Source organism: Phocoena sinus, chromosome 7, assembly GCF_008692025.1.
Source record: "Phocoena sinus isolate mPhoSin1 chromosome 7, mPhoSin1.pri, whole genome shotgun sequence".
Classification (NCBI taxonomy): Eukaryota; Metazoa; Chordata; class Mammalia; order Artiodactyla; family Phocoenidae; genus Phocoena; species Phocoena sinus.
The window spans coordinates 40,687,195-40,700,811 of record NC_045769.1 but is presented as its reverse complement, the minus strand read 5'-3'; positions in this window follow the sequence as shown (position 1 = coordinate 40,700,811).

Here is a 13,617-nt window from a genome sequence, read left to right as displayed (position 1 = left end):
GGTGCAACGTCACGCCGGCCTCTGCCGCTGCAGGCTCACCCCGCAGTCCGTACCCCTTCATCCCCCCGGCCTGAGTGAGCCAGAGCCCCCGAATCAGCGGCTCCTTTAACCCCGTCCTGTCTGGGCGAAGAACAGATGCCCTCAGGAGACCTACAAGCAGAGGCTGTGCCAAATCCAAAGCTGGACCCCCGGAACTGTGTGAACAAAGAAAAGAAAGTGAAATCTCTCCCAGTAGCCTCAGGAGCAGCGGATAAAATCTCCACAATCAACTTGATGTACCCTGCATCTGTGGAATGCCAGAATAGACAACGACTCATCCCAAATTGACGAGGTGGACTTTGGGAACAAGAGAGATTATTTTTTCCCCTTTTCCTCTTTTTGTGACTGTGTATGTGTATGCTTCTGTGTGAGATTTTGTCTGTATAGCTTTGCTTTCACCATTTGTCCTAGGGTTCTGTCCATCCGTTTTTTTTCTTTTTTTTTTACTTCTAAAAATTTTTTTCTTAATAATTATTTCTTATTTTAATAACTTTATTTTATTTTATTTTATCCTCTTCCTTTCTCTTTCTTTCTTTTCTTTCTTTCTATTTTTTCTCCCTTTTATTCTGAGCTGTGTGGAGGACAGTCTCTTGGTGCTCCAGCCAGGTGGCAGGGCTGTGCCCCTGAGGTGGACGAGCCAAGATCAGGACACTGGTCCAAAAGAGACCTGCAAGCTCCACGTAATATCAAACGGCAAAAATCTCCCAGAGATCTCCATCTCAACACCAAGACCCAGCTCCACTCAATGACCAGCAAGATACAGTGCTAGACACCCTACACCAAACAACTAGCAAGACAGGAACACAGCCCCATCCATTAGCACAGAGGTTGCGTAAAATCATAGTAAGGCCACAAACACCCCAAAACACACCACCAGACGTGGACCTGCCAACCAGAAACACAAGATCCAGCCTCATCCACCAGAATACAGGCACTAGTCTCCTCCACCAGGAAACCTACACAGCTCACTGAACCAACCTCAGCCACTGGGGACAGACACCAAAAACAATGGGAACTACGACCCTGCAGCCGGCAGAAAGGAGACCCCAAACACAGTAAGATAAGCAAAATAAAAAGACAGAAAAACACACAGCAGATGAAGGAGCAAAATAAAAACCCACCAGACCTAACAAATGAAGAGGAAATAGGCAGTCTACCTGAAAAAGAATTCAGAATAATGAATGTAAAGATGATCCAAAATCTTGGAAATAGAATAGAGAAAATGCAAGAAACATTTAACAAGGACCTAGAAGAATGAAAGAGGAAACAAGCAATGATGAACAACACAATAAATGAAATTTAAAATACTCTAGAAGGGGTCAATAGCAGAATAACTGAGGCAGAAGAACGGATAAGTGACCTGGAAGATAAAATAGTGGAAATAACTACTGCAGAGCAGAATAAAGAAAAAAGAATGAAAACAACTGGGGACAGTCTCAGAGACCTCTGGGACAACATTAAATGCACCAACATTCAAATTATAGGGGTCCCAGAAGAAGAAGAGAAAAAGAAAGGGACTAAGAAAATATTTCAAGAGATTATAGTTGAAAACTTCCCTAATATGGGAAAGGAAATAGTTAATCAAGTCCAGGAAGCACAGAGAGTCCCATACAGGATAAATCCAAGGAAAAACATGCCAAGAGACATATTAATTGAACTATCAAAAATTAAATACAAAGAAAACATATTAAAAGCAGCAAGGGAAAAACAACAAATAACACACAAGGGAATCCCCATAAGGTTAACAGCTGATCTTTCAGCAGAAACTCTGCAAGCCAGAAGGGACTGGCAGGACATATTTAAAGTGATGAAGGAGAAAAACCTACAACCAAGATTATCTACTCAGCAAGGATCTCATTCAGATTTGATGGAGAAATTAAAACCTTTACAGACAAGCAAAAGCTGAGAGAGTTCAGCACCACCAAACCAGCTTTACAACAACTGCTAAAGGAACTTCTCTAGGCAAGAAACACAAGTGAAGGAAAAGACCTACAATAACAAACCCAAAACAATTAAGAAAATGGGAATAGGAACATACATATCGATAATTACCTTAAATGTAAACGGATTAAATGCTCCCACCGAAAGACACAGATTGGCTGAATGGATACAAAAACAAAATATATATGCTGTCTACAAAAGACCCACTTCAGACCTAGAGACACATAAAGACTGAAAGTAAGGGGATGGAAAAAGATATTCCATGCAAATGGAAATCAGAAGACAGCTGGAGTAGCAATTCTCGTATCAGACAAAATAGACTTTAAAATAAAGACTATTAGAAGAGACAAAGAAGGACACTACATAAAGATCAAGGGATCAATCCAGGAATAAGATATAACAATTGTAAATATTTACGCACCCAACATAGGAGCACCTCAATACATAAGGCAAATACTAACAGCCATAAAAGGGGAAACTGACAGTAACACAATCATAGTAGGGGACTTTAACACCCCACTTTCACCAATGGACAGATCATCCAAAATGAAAATAAATAAGGAAACACAAGCTTTAAATGATACATTAAACAAGATGGACTTAATTGATATTTATAGGACATTCCATCCAAAAACAACAGAATACACATTTTTCTCAAGTGCCCATGGAACATTCTCCAGGATAGACCATATCTTCGGTCACAAATCTAGTCTTGGTAAATTTAAGAAAATTGAAATCGTATCAAGTATCTTTTCTGACCACAATGCTGTGAGACTAGATATCAATTACAAGAAAAGATCTATAAAAAATACAAACACATGGAGGCTAAACAATACACTACTTAATAAAGAAGTGATCACTGAAGAAATCAAAGTGGAAATCAAAAAATACCTAGAAACAAATGACAATGGAGACACAACGACCCAAAACCTATGGGATGCAGCAAAAGCAATTCTAAGAGGGAAGTTTATAGCAATACAATCCTACCTTAAGACACAGGAAACATCTCAAATAAATAACCTAACCTTGCACCTAAAGCAATTAGAGAAAGAAGAATAAAAAACCCCCAAAGTTAGCAGAAGGAAAGAAATCATAAAAAACAGATCAGAAATAAATGAAAAAGAAATGAAGGAAACAATAGCAAAGATCAATAAAACTAAAAGCTGGTTCTTTGAGAAGATAAATAAAATTGATAAACCATTAGCCAGACTCAACAAGAAAAAAAGGGAGAAGACTCAAATCAATAGAATTATAAATGAAAAAGGAGAAGTAACAACTGACACTGAAGAAATACAAAGGATCATGAGAGATTATTACAAACAACTCTATGCCAATAAAATGGACAACCTGGAAGAAATGGACAAATGCCTAGAAATGCACAAACTGCCGAGACTGAACCAGGAAGAAATAGAAAATATGAACAGACCAATCACAAGCACTGAAATTGAAACTGTGATTAAAAATCTTCCAACAAACAAAAGCCCAGGACCAGATGCCTTCACAGGTGAATTCTATTAAACATTTAGAGAAGAACTAACACCTATCCTTCTCAAACTCTTGCAAAATATAGCAGAGGGAGGAACACTCCCAAACTCATTCTACGAGGCCACCATCACCCTAATACCTAAACCAGACAAAGATGTCACAAAGAAAGAAAACTACAGGCCAATATCACTGATGAACATAGATGCAAAAATCTTCAACAAAATACTACCAAACAGAATCCAACAGCACATTAAAAGGATCATACACCATGATCAAGTGGGGTTTATTCCAGGAATGCAAGGATTCTTCAATATACGCAAATCAGTCAACGTGATACACCATATTAACAAATTGAAGGAGAAAAACCATATGATCATCTCATCTCAATAGATGCAGAGAAAGCTTTCGACAAGATTCAACACCATTTATGATAAAAACCCTGCAGAAAGCAGTCATAGAGGGAATTCTCCTCAACATAATAAATGCCATATATGACAAACCCACAGCCAACATCGTCCTCAATGGTGAAAAACTGAAAGCATTTCCACTAAGATCAGGAACAAGACAAGGTTGCCCACCCTCACCACTCTTATTCAACAAGAGTTTTGGAAGTTTTAGCCACTGCTATCAGAGAAGAAAAAGAAATAAAAGGAATCCAAATTGGAAAAGAAGTAAAGATGTCACTGTTTGCAGATGACATGATATTTATACATAGAGAATCCTAAAGATGCTACCAGAAAACTACTAGAGCTAATCAATGAATCTGGTAAAGTACCAGGATACAAAATTAATGCACAGAAATCTCTTGCATTCCTCTACACTAAGAATGAAAAATCTGAAAGTGAAATTAAGAAAACACTCCCATTTACCATTGCAAGAAAAAGAATAAAATATCTAGGAATAAACCTACCTAAAGAGACAAAAGACCTGTATGCAGAAAATTATAAGACACTGATGAAAGAAATTAAAGATGATACAAATAGATGGAGAGATATACCATGTTCTTGGATTGGAAGAATCAACATTGTGAAAATGACTCTACTACCCAAAGCAATCTACAGATTCAATGCAATCCCTATGAAACTACCACTGGCATTTTTCACAGAACTAGAACAAAAAATTTCACAGTTTGTATGGAAACACAAAAGACCCCGAATAGCCAAAGCAATCTTGAGAACGAAAATGGAGCTAGTGGAATCAGGCTCCCTGACTTCAGACTATACTACAAAGCTACAGTAATCAAGACAGTATGGTACTGGCACAAAAACAGAAATATAGATCAATGGAACAGGATAGAAAGACCAGAGATAAACCCATGCACATATGGTCACCTTATCTTTGATAAGGGCGGTAAGAATATACAGTGGAGAAAAGACAGCCTCTTCAATAAGTGGTGCTGGGAAAACTGGACAGGTACATGTAAAAGTATGAAATTAGAACACTCCCTAACACCATACACAAATATAAGCTCAAAACGGATTAAAGACCGAAATATAAGGCCAGACACTATCAAAGTCTTAGAGGAAAACATAGGCAGAACACTCTATGACATAAATCACAGCAAGATCCTTTTGACCCACCTCCTAGAGAAATGGAAATAAAAACAAAAATAAACAAATGGCCCTAACGAAACTTTAAAGCTTTTGCACAGCAAAGGAAACCATAAATAAGTCCAAAAGACAACCCTCAGAATGGGAGAAAATATTTGCAAATGAAGCAACTGAGAAAATTAATGTCCAAAATTTACAAGCAGCTTATGCAGCTCAATAACAAAAAACAAACAACCCATTCCAAAAATAGGCAGAAGACCTAAATAGACATTTCTCCAAAGATATACAGATTGCCAACAAACACATGAAAGAATGCTCAACATCATTAGTCATTAGAGAAATGCAAATCAAAACTACAATGAGATATCATCTCACACCAGTTAGAATGGCCATCATCAAAAAATCTAGAAACAATAAATACTGGAGAGGGTATGGAGAAAATGGAACACTCTTGCACTGTTGGTGGGAATGTAAATCGATACAGCCACTATGGAGAACAGTATGGAGGTTCCTTAAAAAACTACAAATAGAACTATGATACAACCCAGCAATCCCACTACTGGGCATATACCCTGAAAAAACCATAATTCAAAAAGAGTCATGTACCAAAATGTTCACTGCAGCTCTATTTACAATAGCCAGGAGATGGAAGCAACCTAAGTGTCCATCAACAGATGAATGGATAAAGAAGATGTGGCACATATATACAATGGAATATTACTCAGCCATAAACAGAAACTAAACTGAGTTATTTGTAGTGAGGTGGATGGACCTAGAGTCTGTCATACAGAGTGAAGTAAGTCAGAAAGAGAAAAACAAATACTGTATGCTAACACATATATATGGAATCTAAGAAAAAGAAAAGGTCATGAAGAACCTAGGGGTAAGATGGGAATAAAGATACAGACCTACTAGAGCATGGTCTTGATGATATAGGGAGGGGTAAGGGTAAGCTGTGACAAAGTGAGAGAGTGACATGGACATATATACAGTACCAAAAGCAAAACAGATAGCTAGTTGGAAGTAGCCGCATCACACAGGGAGATCAGCTTGGTGCTCTGTGACCACCTAGCAGGGTGGGATAGGGAGGGTGGAGGGAGGGAGATGCAAGAGGGAAGGGATATGGAACATATGTATATGTATAACTGATTCACTTTGTTATAAAGCAGAAACTGGCACACCATTGTAAAGCAATTATACTCCAATAAAGATGTTAAAAACATAATAATTTCCTAAAAATTACTACATTATTCCTGTATAGCATTACTACAGAAAAAAGTAATACATTTCCAGATTATATATACTCCATATTTAGAATATTTTGATGATTCCTCCTCACCTATAAAACAAGTCCAAAGTCTAGACATCTTCAGGTACTGCATTAAAATGGTTCATAATCTGGCTCTGTCTGCATTTCCAGTTTTATCTACTGTAATTCTCTACCTTATGTTTTTTAATGAAAGTTTTTATTTTGAGATACCTGCAAGTTCACATGCAGCTATAAGAAACAGTGCAAAGAGGTCACCTCTACTCTTTGTCCAGTTTTCCACAATGGTAGCATCTTTCAAAAAAATATCACAACTAAGATGTTGAGTGATAGAGTCGAGATACAGAATATTTCCACTGACACAAGTATCTCTCATGTTGCCTTTTTACAGCCCAGCATTGTCCCTCCTGTTCCCATTACCTCCTTAACCCTTGGAACCACTGTTCTGTTATCTACTCCTATAATGCTGTCATTTCAAAAATGTTGTATAAATGGAATCATACAATATGTGACCTTTTGGAATTTACTTTTTGCACTTAGCATAATTCTTGGGAGATTCATCTATGTTGTTGCATGTGTAAAGTGCTCCCTTTTATTGATGAGCAGGATTCCATGGTAGGGATGTACTACAATTGATTTAACATTCACCCACTGAAAGGCATCCAGATTATTTTAAATTTTTGGCTACTGCAAATAAAGTTGCTATAAACATTCATGTACAGGTTCTTGTGTGAACACGAGTCTTCATCTCTCTGAGGTAAATGCCTAGGAGCACGGTGGCAGGGTTGTATGTTAGTTGTATGCGTAATTTGTTTAAGAAACTGCCAGCATAACTTCCAGAGTGGCTCTACCACTTTATATTCCCACTAACAATGTATGAGTGATCCAGTTCCTGTGCAATATCACCACAATTTGGTGTGTGTCACTGTTTCTTACTTTAGTCATCTGGATAGGTGTGTAGTAATATACCATTGCATTTTAAATTTGTTTCCCTAATGGCTAATGATGTTGAACATCTTTTCCTTTGCTTACTTGACATTTATATACCTTCTTCAGTGAAGTCTCTCCTTATGTCACTTGCCCATGTTTTAACTGGATTTTTAACTTTTTTTTACTGTTGCATTTCGAGACTTTTAAAATATTTTCTAGATACCAGTTCTTTGTCACATATAAGGATTGTAAAAATCTTCTCCCAGTCTATAACTTGCCTTTTCATATTCTTAATGGGGTCTTTCACAGAGCGAAAGTTTTTAATCTTGGTGAAGTCAACTCATCATTTTTCTCCTTTTATGGATCTTGGCCTTTAGTCTTAAGTTTAGCCATAGTTCCTGAAGATATTCTCCTATAATATATTTTTCTAAAATTTTTATGATTTTACATTTAAGTCTATGTTCCATTTTGAGTTAATTTTTGTGTAGAGTGTGGGACTTAGATTGAGATTGAACTTTATTTTTCTGTCTATTGATGCCCAATTGTTTCAGCATCATTTATTGAAAAGGCTATTTTTCCTCCTTCGAATTGACTTTGACCTTTGTCAAGTCAGTCGGGTATACTTGTATGAGTCTAATTCTAGATTTTCTATTTTGTTCCACTGATCTTTGTATCCATCTCTTTTCCAGTACAACACAGTTTTGATTACTGTAGCTATATAATATGTCTTGAAAACAGAAGATTTATTCCTCCCACTTTATTCTTCCTTTTTGAAATTATTTTAACTATTGTAGTTTTTTATTTTTCATATAAATTTTAGAATATTATTGTCTATAGTTTGATATGTGTTCTCCAGAAAAACTGAACTGTGTGTGTGCGTGTGTGTGTGTGTGTGTGTGCGTGTGTGTGTGTTGTAGGGGATTGGTTCATGCGATTGTAGAGCCAAGAAGTCACAAGATCTGCAGTTAGCAAGCTGAAAATCCAGAAAAGCTAATGGTGCAAGTTCCAGTCCAAGTTCAAGTCCAAAGGCAGGAGAAAACCAGTGTTCCAGCTCAAAGACAGACAAAGAAAGAGAGAGAGAAAACATATTCTTTCTTACCAGCCTCCTTGTTCTATTCAGGCCTTCAATGGATTTGATGAAGGCCACCCACATTGGGAAGAAAAATCTCCTTTGCTCAGTCTCCTAATCCAATCTTAATCTCATCCAGAAACACCATCAGAAACACACCTAGAATAATGTTTGACCAAGTATCTGGGCACTCCACAGTCAGTCAAGTTGACACATAAAATTAGTTATTACAAAAGGAATTGGTTGAACCTATATGTCAATTTGGGGAGAGTTGCCATCTTTATTATTATCTTTCAATCCATAAACATAGTATATCTGTAGTCATTTCTTTAGAACTTCTTTGATTTCTTTCATCACCTTGTGTAGTTTTCAACATACAAATCTCATACATGTTTTGTTAAATTTAAGCCTATTTCATTTTTCTGCAATTTTAAATGATACTTTATTTTTAATGACTGTGTCCATGAGCTCATTGTTAGTATAAAAAAATTGATATTTGTATGTTTATCTTATATTTAGTGATCCTGCTGTACTTGCTTATTAGCTCAAGAAAGATTTTTTTTGGCAGATTCTTTGGGATTTTTTTATGAAGACAATCACATCATCTCCAAATAAGGATAATTTTCTTCATTTCTGATCTTGTATGCCCTTTATTTCCTTTTCTTGCCTTGCTGTACTATCTAGAACTTCCAGTAAAATACTGAATAAGATTAGTGAGAACAGAAATACATGGCTTGTTCTTCAATAAAAAGAAAGAAAGAGGGCTTCCCTGGTGGCGCAGTGGTTGAGAATCCGCCTGCCGATGCAGGGGACACAGGTTCGTGCCCTGGTCCTGGAAGATCCCACATGCCACGGAGCGGCTGGGCCTGTGAGCCATGGCTGCTGAGCCTGAGCGTCCCGAGCCTGTGCTCCGCAACGGGAGAGGCCACAACGAGAGGCCCGCGTACAGAAAAAAAAAAAAAAAAAAACAGAAAGAAAGAAATATGTGGCTTCCTTGATACTAGGGTGAAAATATTAACGGTTTTAACCATTAAGTATAATGTTTGCTGTAGGGTTTTTTTTTTCTTTTTTATTTGTAGATACTCTTTATAAACTGAGGAAGTTCCCTTCTATTTCTCTTTTATGAGGGTTTCATCAAGAACTGATTTTGAATTTTGTTACTTTTTTGCATCAATTGATGTGAACATGTGATTTTTTTTCTTCTTTTTCCTTTTAACACATTGGGTTACATCTCTGTTATCTTGTGTTAACATCCACTGATTTCCTTTTTTCATTCAGTTTGAGATCTTCCTGGTTTTTGGTATGACAAATGATGTTCAACTGAAATGAAGACATGCTCATATTATGTTTGGAGATTCTGGATAATATTTAAATGTTCAGCTGGCTTTATCTAAAAATGCTCCAGCAGAAGGAGGGGTGACACTGCCTTGTTAAAGCCAGACGTGTAGAAGTTCAGATTCTTCACTCAGCCTCTGACACTTTGGGAATAGGAATATTCATTATTGCTGGGTGGAAGTTGCAGTTTGGGCTCCCTATGTGGTCTCAGTGGGGTAGCCTCATTTCCACTAGTGATGATGAAAGTTCTGACTCTGTATGAGGCCTCCTCTGATATCAGCCTAGCAGGGAAGAAGAGTTACTCATTACTGCTGGGTCAGAGTGGAAGTTCAGGCACCCTCATTGGTCTCTTTAAGACCAGCCCAGTAGTGGTGTTGGAGATCTTTATTACAGACTTTAGAGGGTAGAAATCTAAGTTGCCCACTTGGTCTTTGCCAGCATGGGTGGGAGTGTGGCCATATTTTTTTCTGTAGTGTTTGGCTGGAGTAGGACAGTTATTGTCTAAGAGATTTACCTGACTTTTTGGTCAGAACTTTTGGCTGAAAAAGCAGTCATAGTTGGGGTTCTCATTACTATTTCTGGATTGCCAGCTTCCTCAGCTCTAAATCAGAGACATATGAGGCAAAAAAAAAGAAAAAAATACTCAAGGAACTGGCCAGTATAACACTTTTTGGGTCCTAATGTTCCTAGCCAGTCTTCTCTACACCTTTCAATGTTTCCTTAAGTATGACTTATATATAATATCCAGGGGTTTTAGTTGTACTTAGTGGAAAGAATGCCCTTTTATATGTTTTATCCTTTATCCATACAAAGCAATTTAAACTTCCCCAAACACTGTAAGTTCTTTTATACATCTTTCCTTTCATCTAGTTCCAGGAACATTAATCGACTTGCTTCTTCCAGTTAACCCCATTTGATAGATTATGAGAACAAGATTCAAAGAAATTAGGTGAATTGTGCAATTAGGAATAGGCAAACTATAAATTTGAACACAAAACTGGATGACTATAAACTGATTTCCCCTTACAAAATGCTGCCTCATACCCCATGTTTTATTAGAGACCCTTTGTCACATATCATGCTTTGCATAAGCCTCAGAGGTATACAGGTACAATTGAAAACTCCCTATCTGAGAGCTTTGAGGTTTTAAGTAAGTCATCAGTCACTTAACTTTTCTGAGTCTCTGTATCCTCCTCTGTAAAATAATACTAATGATACCTATCTTGCAGGTTTGTTTTATAAGTAGTAATAATAAACATAAATCACTTATTATAACTCCTGCCCCAGTGTACTTTATTCAACACAGGCTGGATATGTTACCACTGCTACATCTATAAAGTATAAAGAATATAATGTGTATAACAGCAAAGCTTAAAAAAAATGGGAGACTTAAACACTGAATATGAGCTTGAGCCAACTCTAGACATTGAAAATTATTCCTAGTTTCAACATATTCAGCAGAGAGCATGAGCCTGAGCAGATTATTTGTATGTCTATTACTGAAGCATTATGGTTATTTATGTGTTTGCCTCCCTCATTATGTTACATACTTTTCAGGGATGGGGACATTCCTTGACTACCTGTGAATCTCCCTCAGGGTCTTACAGATGAAGGGTGTTTAATTAATAATTATCATATTAAATTGAATTGATATTTTGACCATCTACTCTTCATCTTCACACTTTATAAAATTATGACTTGACACTACACTGACTAGGATATTAATACACTTGAGTTCAAGAGTAAGTGTTGAAAAGATATACTTTACCTCACACAAAAGTTCCTGATTAAAGCTCTGAGTACAGGTTAACTAACACTTAACTTAATGTAAATGAGGAGTCAGAATGAGTTTTAAGCTCTGTCCTCTTTTAAAATCAGTTCACTTAATAAATTAACTAATTAGTGATTAAAAGCAAAGTGGGAATGTGCTGTATAGCACAGGGAGCTCAGCTCAGTGCTCTGTGATGACCTAGATGGGTGGGATGGGGGCATGGGAGGGAGGTCCAAGAGGGAGGGAATATATGCATACATATAGGTGATTCACTTTGCTGTACAACAGAAACTAACACAACATTGTAAAGCAACTATACTCCAATAAAAAAAGTAAATGACTAAGCAATTAAGTATTATAAAACATTTTAAAATAGTTATAAATTATTTGTCTTTAGAATTTCCTCTTCATGTCAATATAGATAAGCTACTTAAGTCAGAGTTTATGAAACATTTATGCTGTATTCAATACGGGATTCTCTAACTCAAGCTTAATATTTTAATAAAATATAATGACAACATCAAGGATACTAACTATTGTCCTATTCAGAGAAAATGAGTCATAGGTCAGTAGGTAGAAGACTTGGGAGTTGAATCAAGGTAACCACTCTATTCTCTAACTGGTCATGGTACAACTTATGAAAATTCATACTTCTAATGAAACCGACAAAACAAATCACAAGACAAAGTCCAATAAATATGTGCAAGACACATGGAGGTAACTATTCAATGGTCTTATTAAATCATATGCATAAGTACTAATGAAATGCTTAAGTGAATGAATTGGCTGAAGATGAATAGGGTTAATCAGGAAAAGCTTCACAAAGAAGGTGAGATCTAAGTAGTGCTTAAAGGCAGGCAAGGTAGAGGGATAGCTACCAAATATGTAGAGAGATAGCTACTAAAGACTGAAAAATAAACACGCATGGAGTGAAAAAAGAGAGTTGTTAAAACCCTGGCTGGAACTGAGAGTTTCATTAGGATTTTTTTTTTTAATAAGTACTATTAGAGTCTATATCTATTGGGGGATGGTATTTAGTCCTTGACCTTGAAATGCATTTCAAGTAGGTTAAACATAGTCTCCATAATCATCATTACCCTCCAAGAACTTCCAAGAATATGGAACAAATGATATCAAAATCAAGCTATATGTATTATAGGTGATATTTTAATATATAAAAGTTCTTGAGAAAGAACCATAAATAAAATACAAGTATCAACTAAACATGACCAGTAAAGTTTAATTAAATCTCTTTTCATAAAAGAGAAATTATTTTTATAAGGAATGGTATTTACTAAAAGTTAGTGCTTAAATAAAAATAAATAACTTCAAATACAATTTATTCAAGCATCATATGGGGTAGGAATGGGGAGAGGCCAAATACTTATTTTCCTCAAAATCAAAAAAAATGCCCAGGACTGAACAGATATCAGAAGGAGATTCTATAAACATAGCAGCAGCAGTAAGAGCAGATGCTGCTACAGCATCAGATATAAACACAGAATTTTTCCTCTTTTTCCTACTCATGTCATAAAAAATAATAGTCATGTAAATATGCAACTTGCTGATACACTTATTTTAAACTTATTTTTGTTAAACTTATTTTAAACAAGTTTTTAAAATTTGATTTAATAAGACCATTAAATAATTACCTCCATGTGTCCTGCACATATTTAAAATTTGTTTAAAATAAGTTTAACAAAATTTGTTTAATTGTATATAAATCAAGTTTTTTACTCTACCAGCACAAATAGCAGGGTTTTTATTACTCCTCCCTGGCAATGAACTGGTGATGTGTAAGAAAGCATGCCAATCAAATACTGTTAGTATTTTTTCTTTTTCTTTTCAAGTTGTCATTTTGTTAGCAGTCTTGATTTAATGAGGAAGAGTATCACTGATACTACAAGCCTTAATCAGTATGTAAGTAAAAATAAATGTTTAACATGTTAATTTTTATGCCATTACCCAGAATGCTTTTCAGCTCTCAACTACTCGTTATGGTTAGCATCTATGTTATTGCTAAGTAACAGCGTGTCTTTTAGTTTGTAAAGAACACTTTAGAAATTAAGAAGTCAGAGGCACAAAGAACATTTTGAGGATTTAGACATCTTTATACATAGAAAAGCTTTTCTCCTTTGAGGGAAGAAATATGATCACGATTAAAAGAGAATTTTGCTTTTTTCAATAATACTGAAAGTTATATAGTTCAAGAAAAGTTATGTGGAGTGTG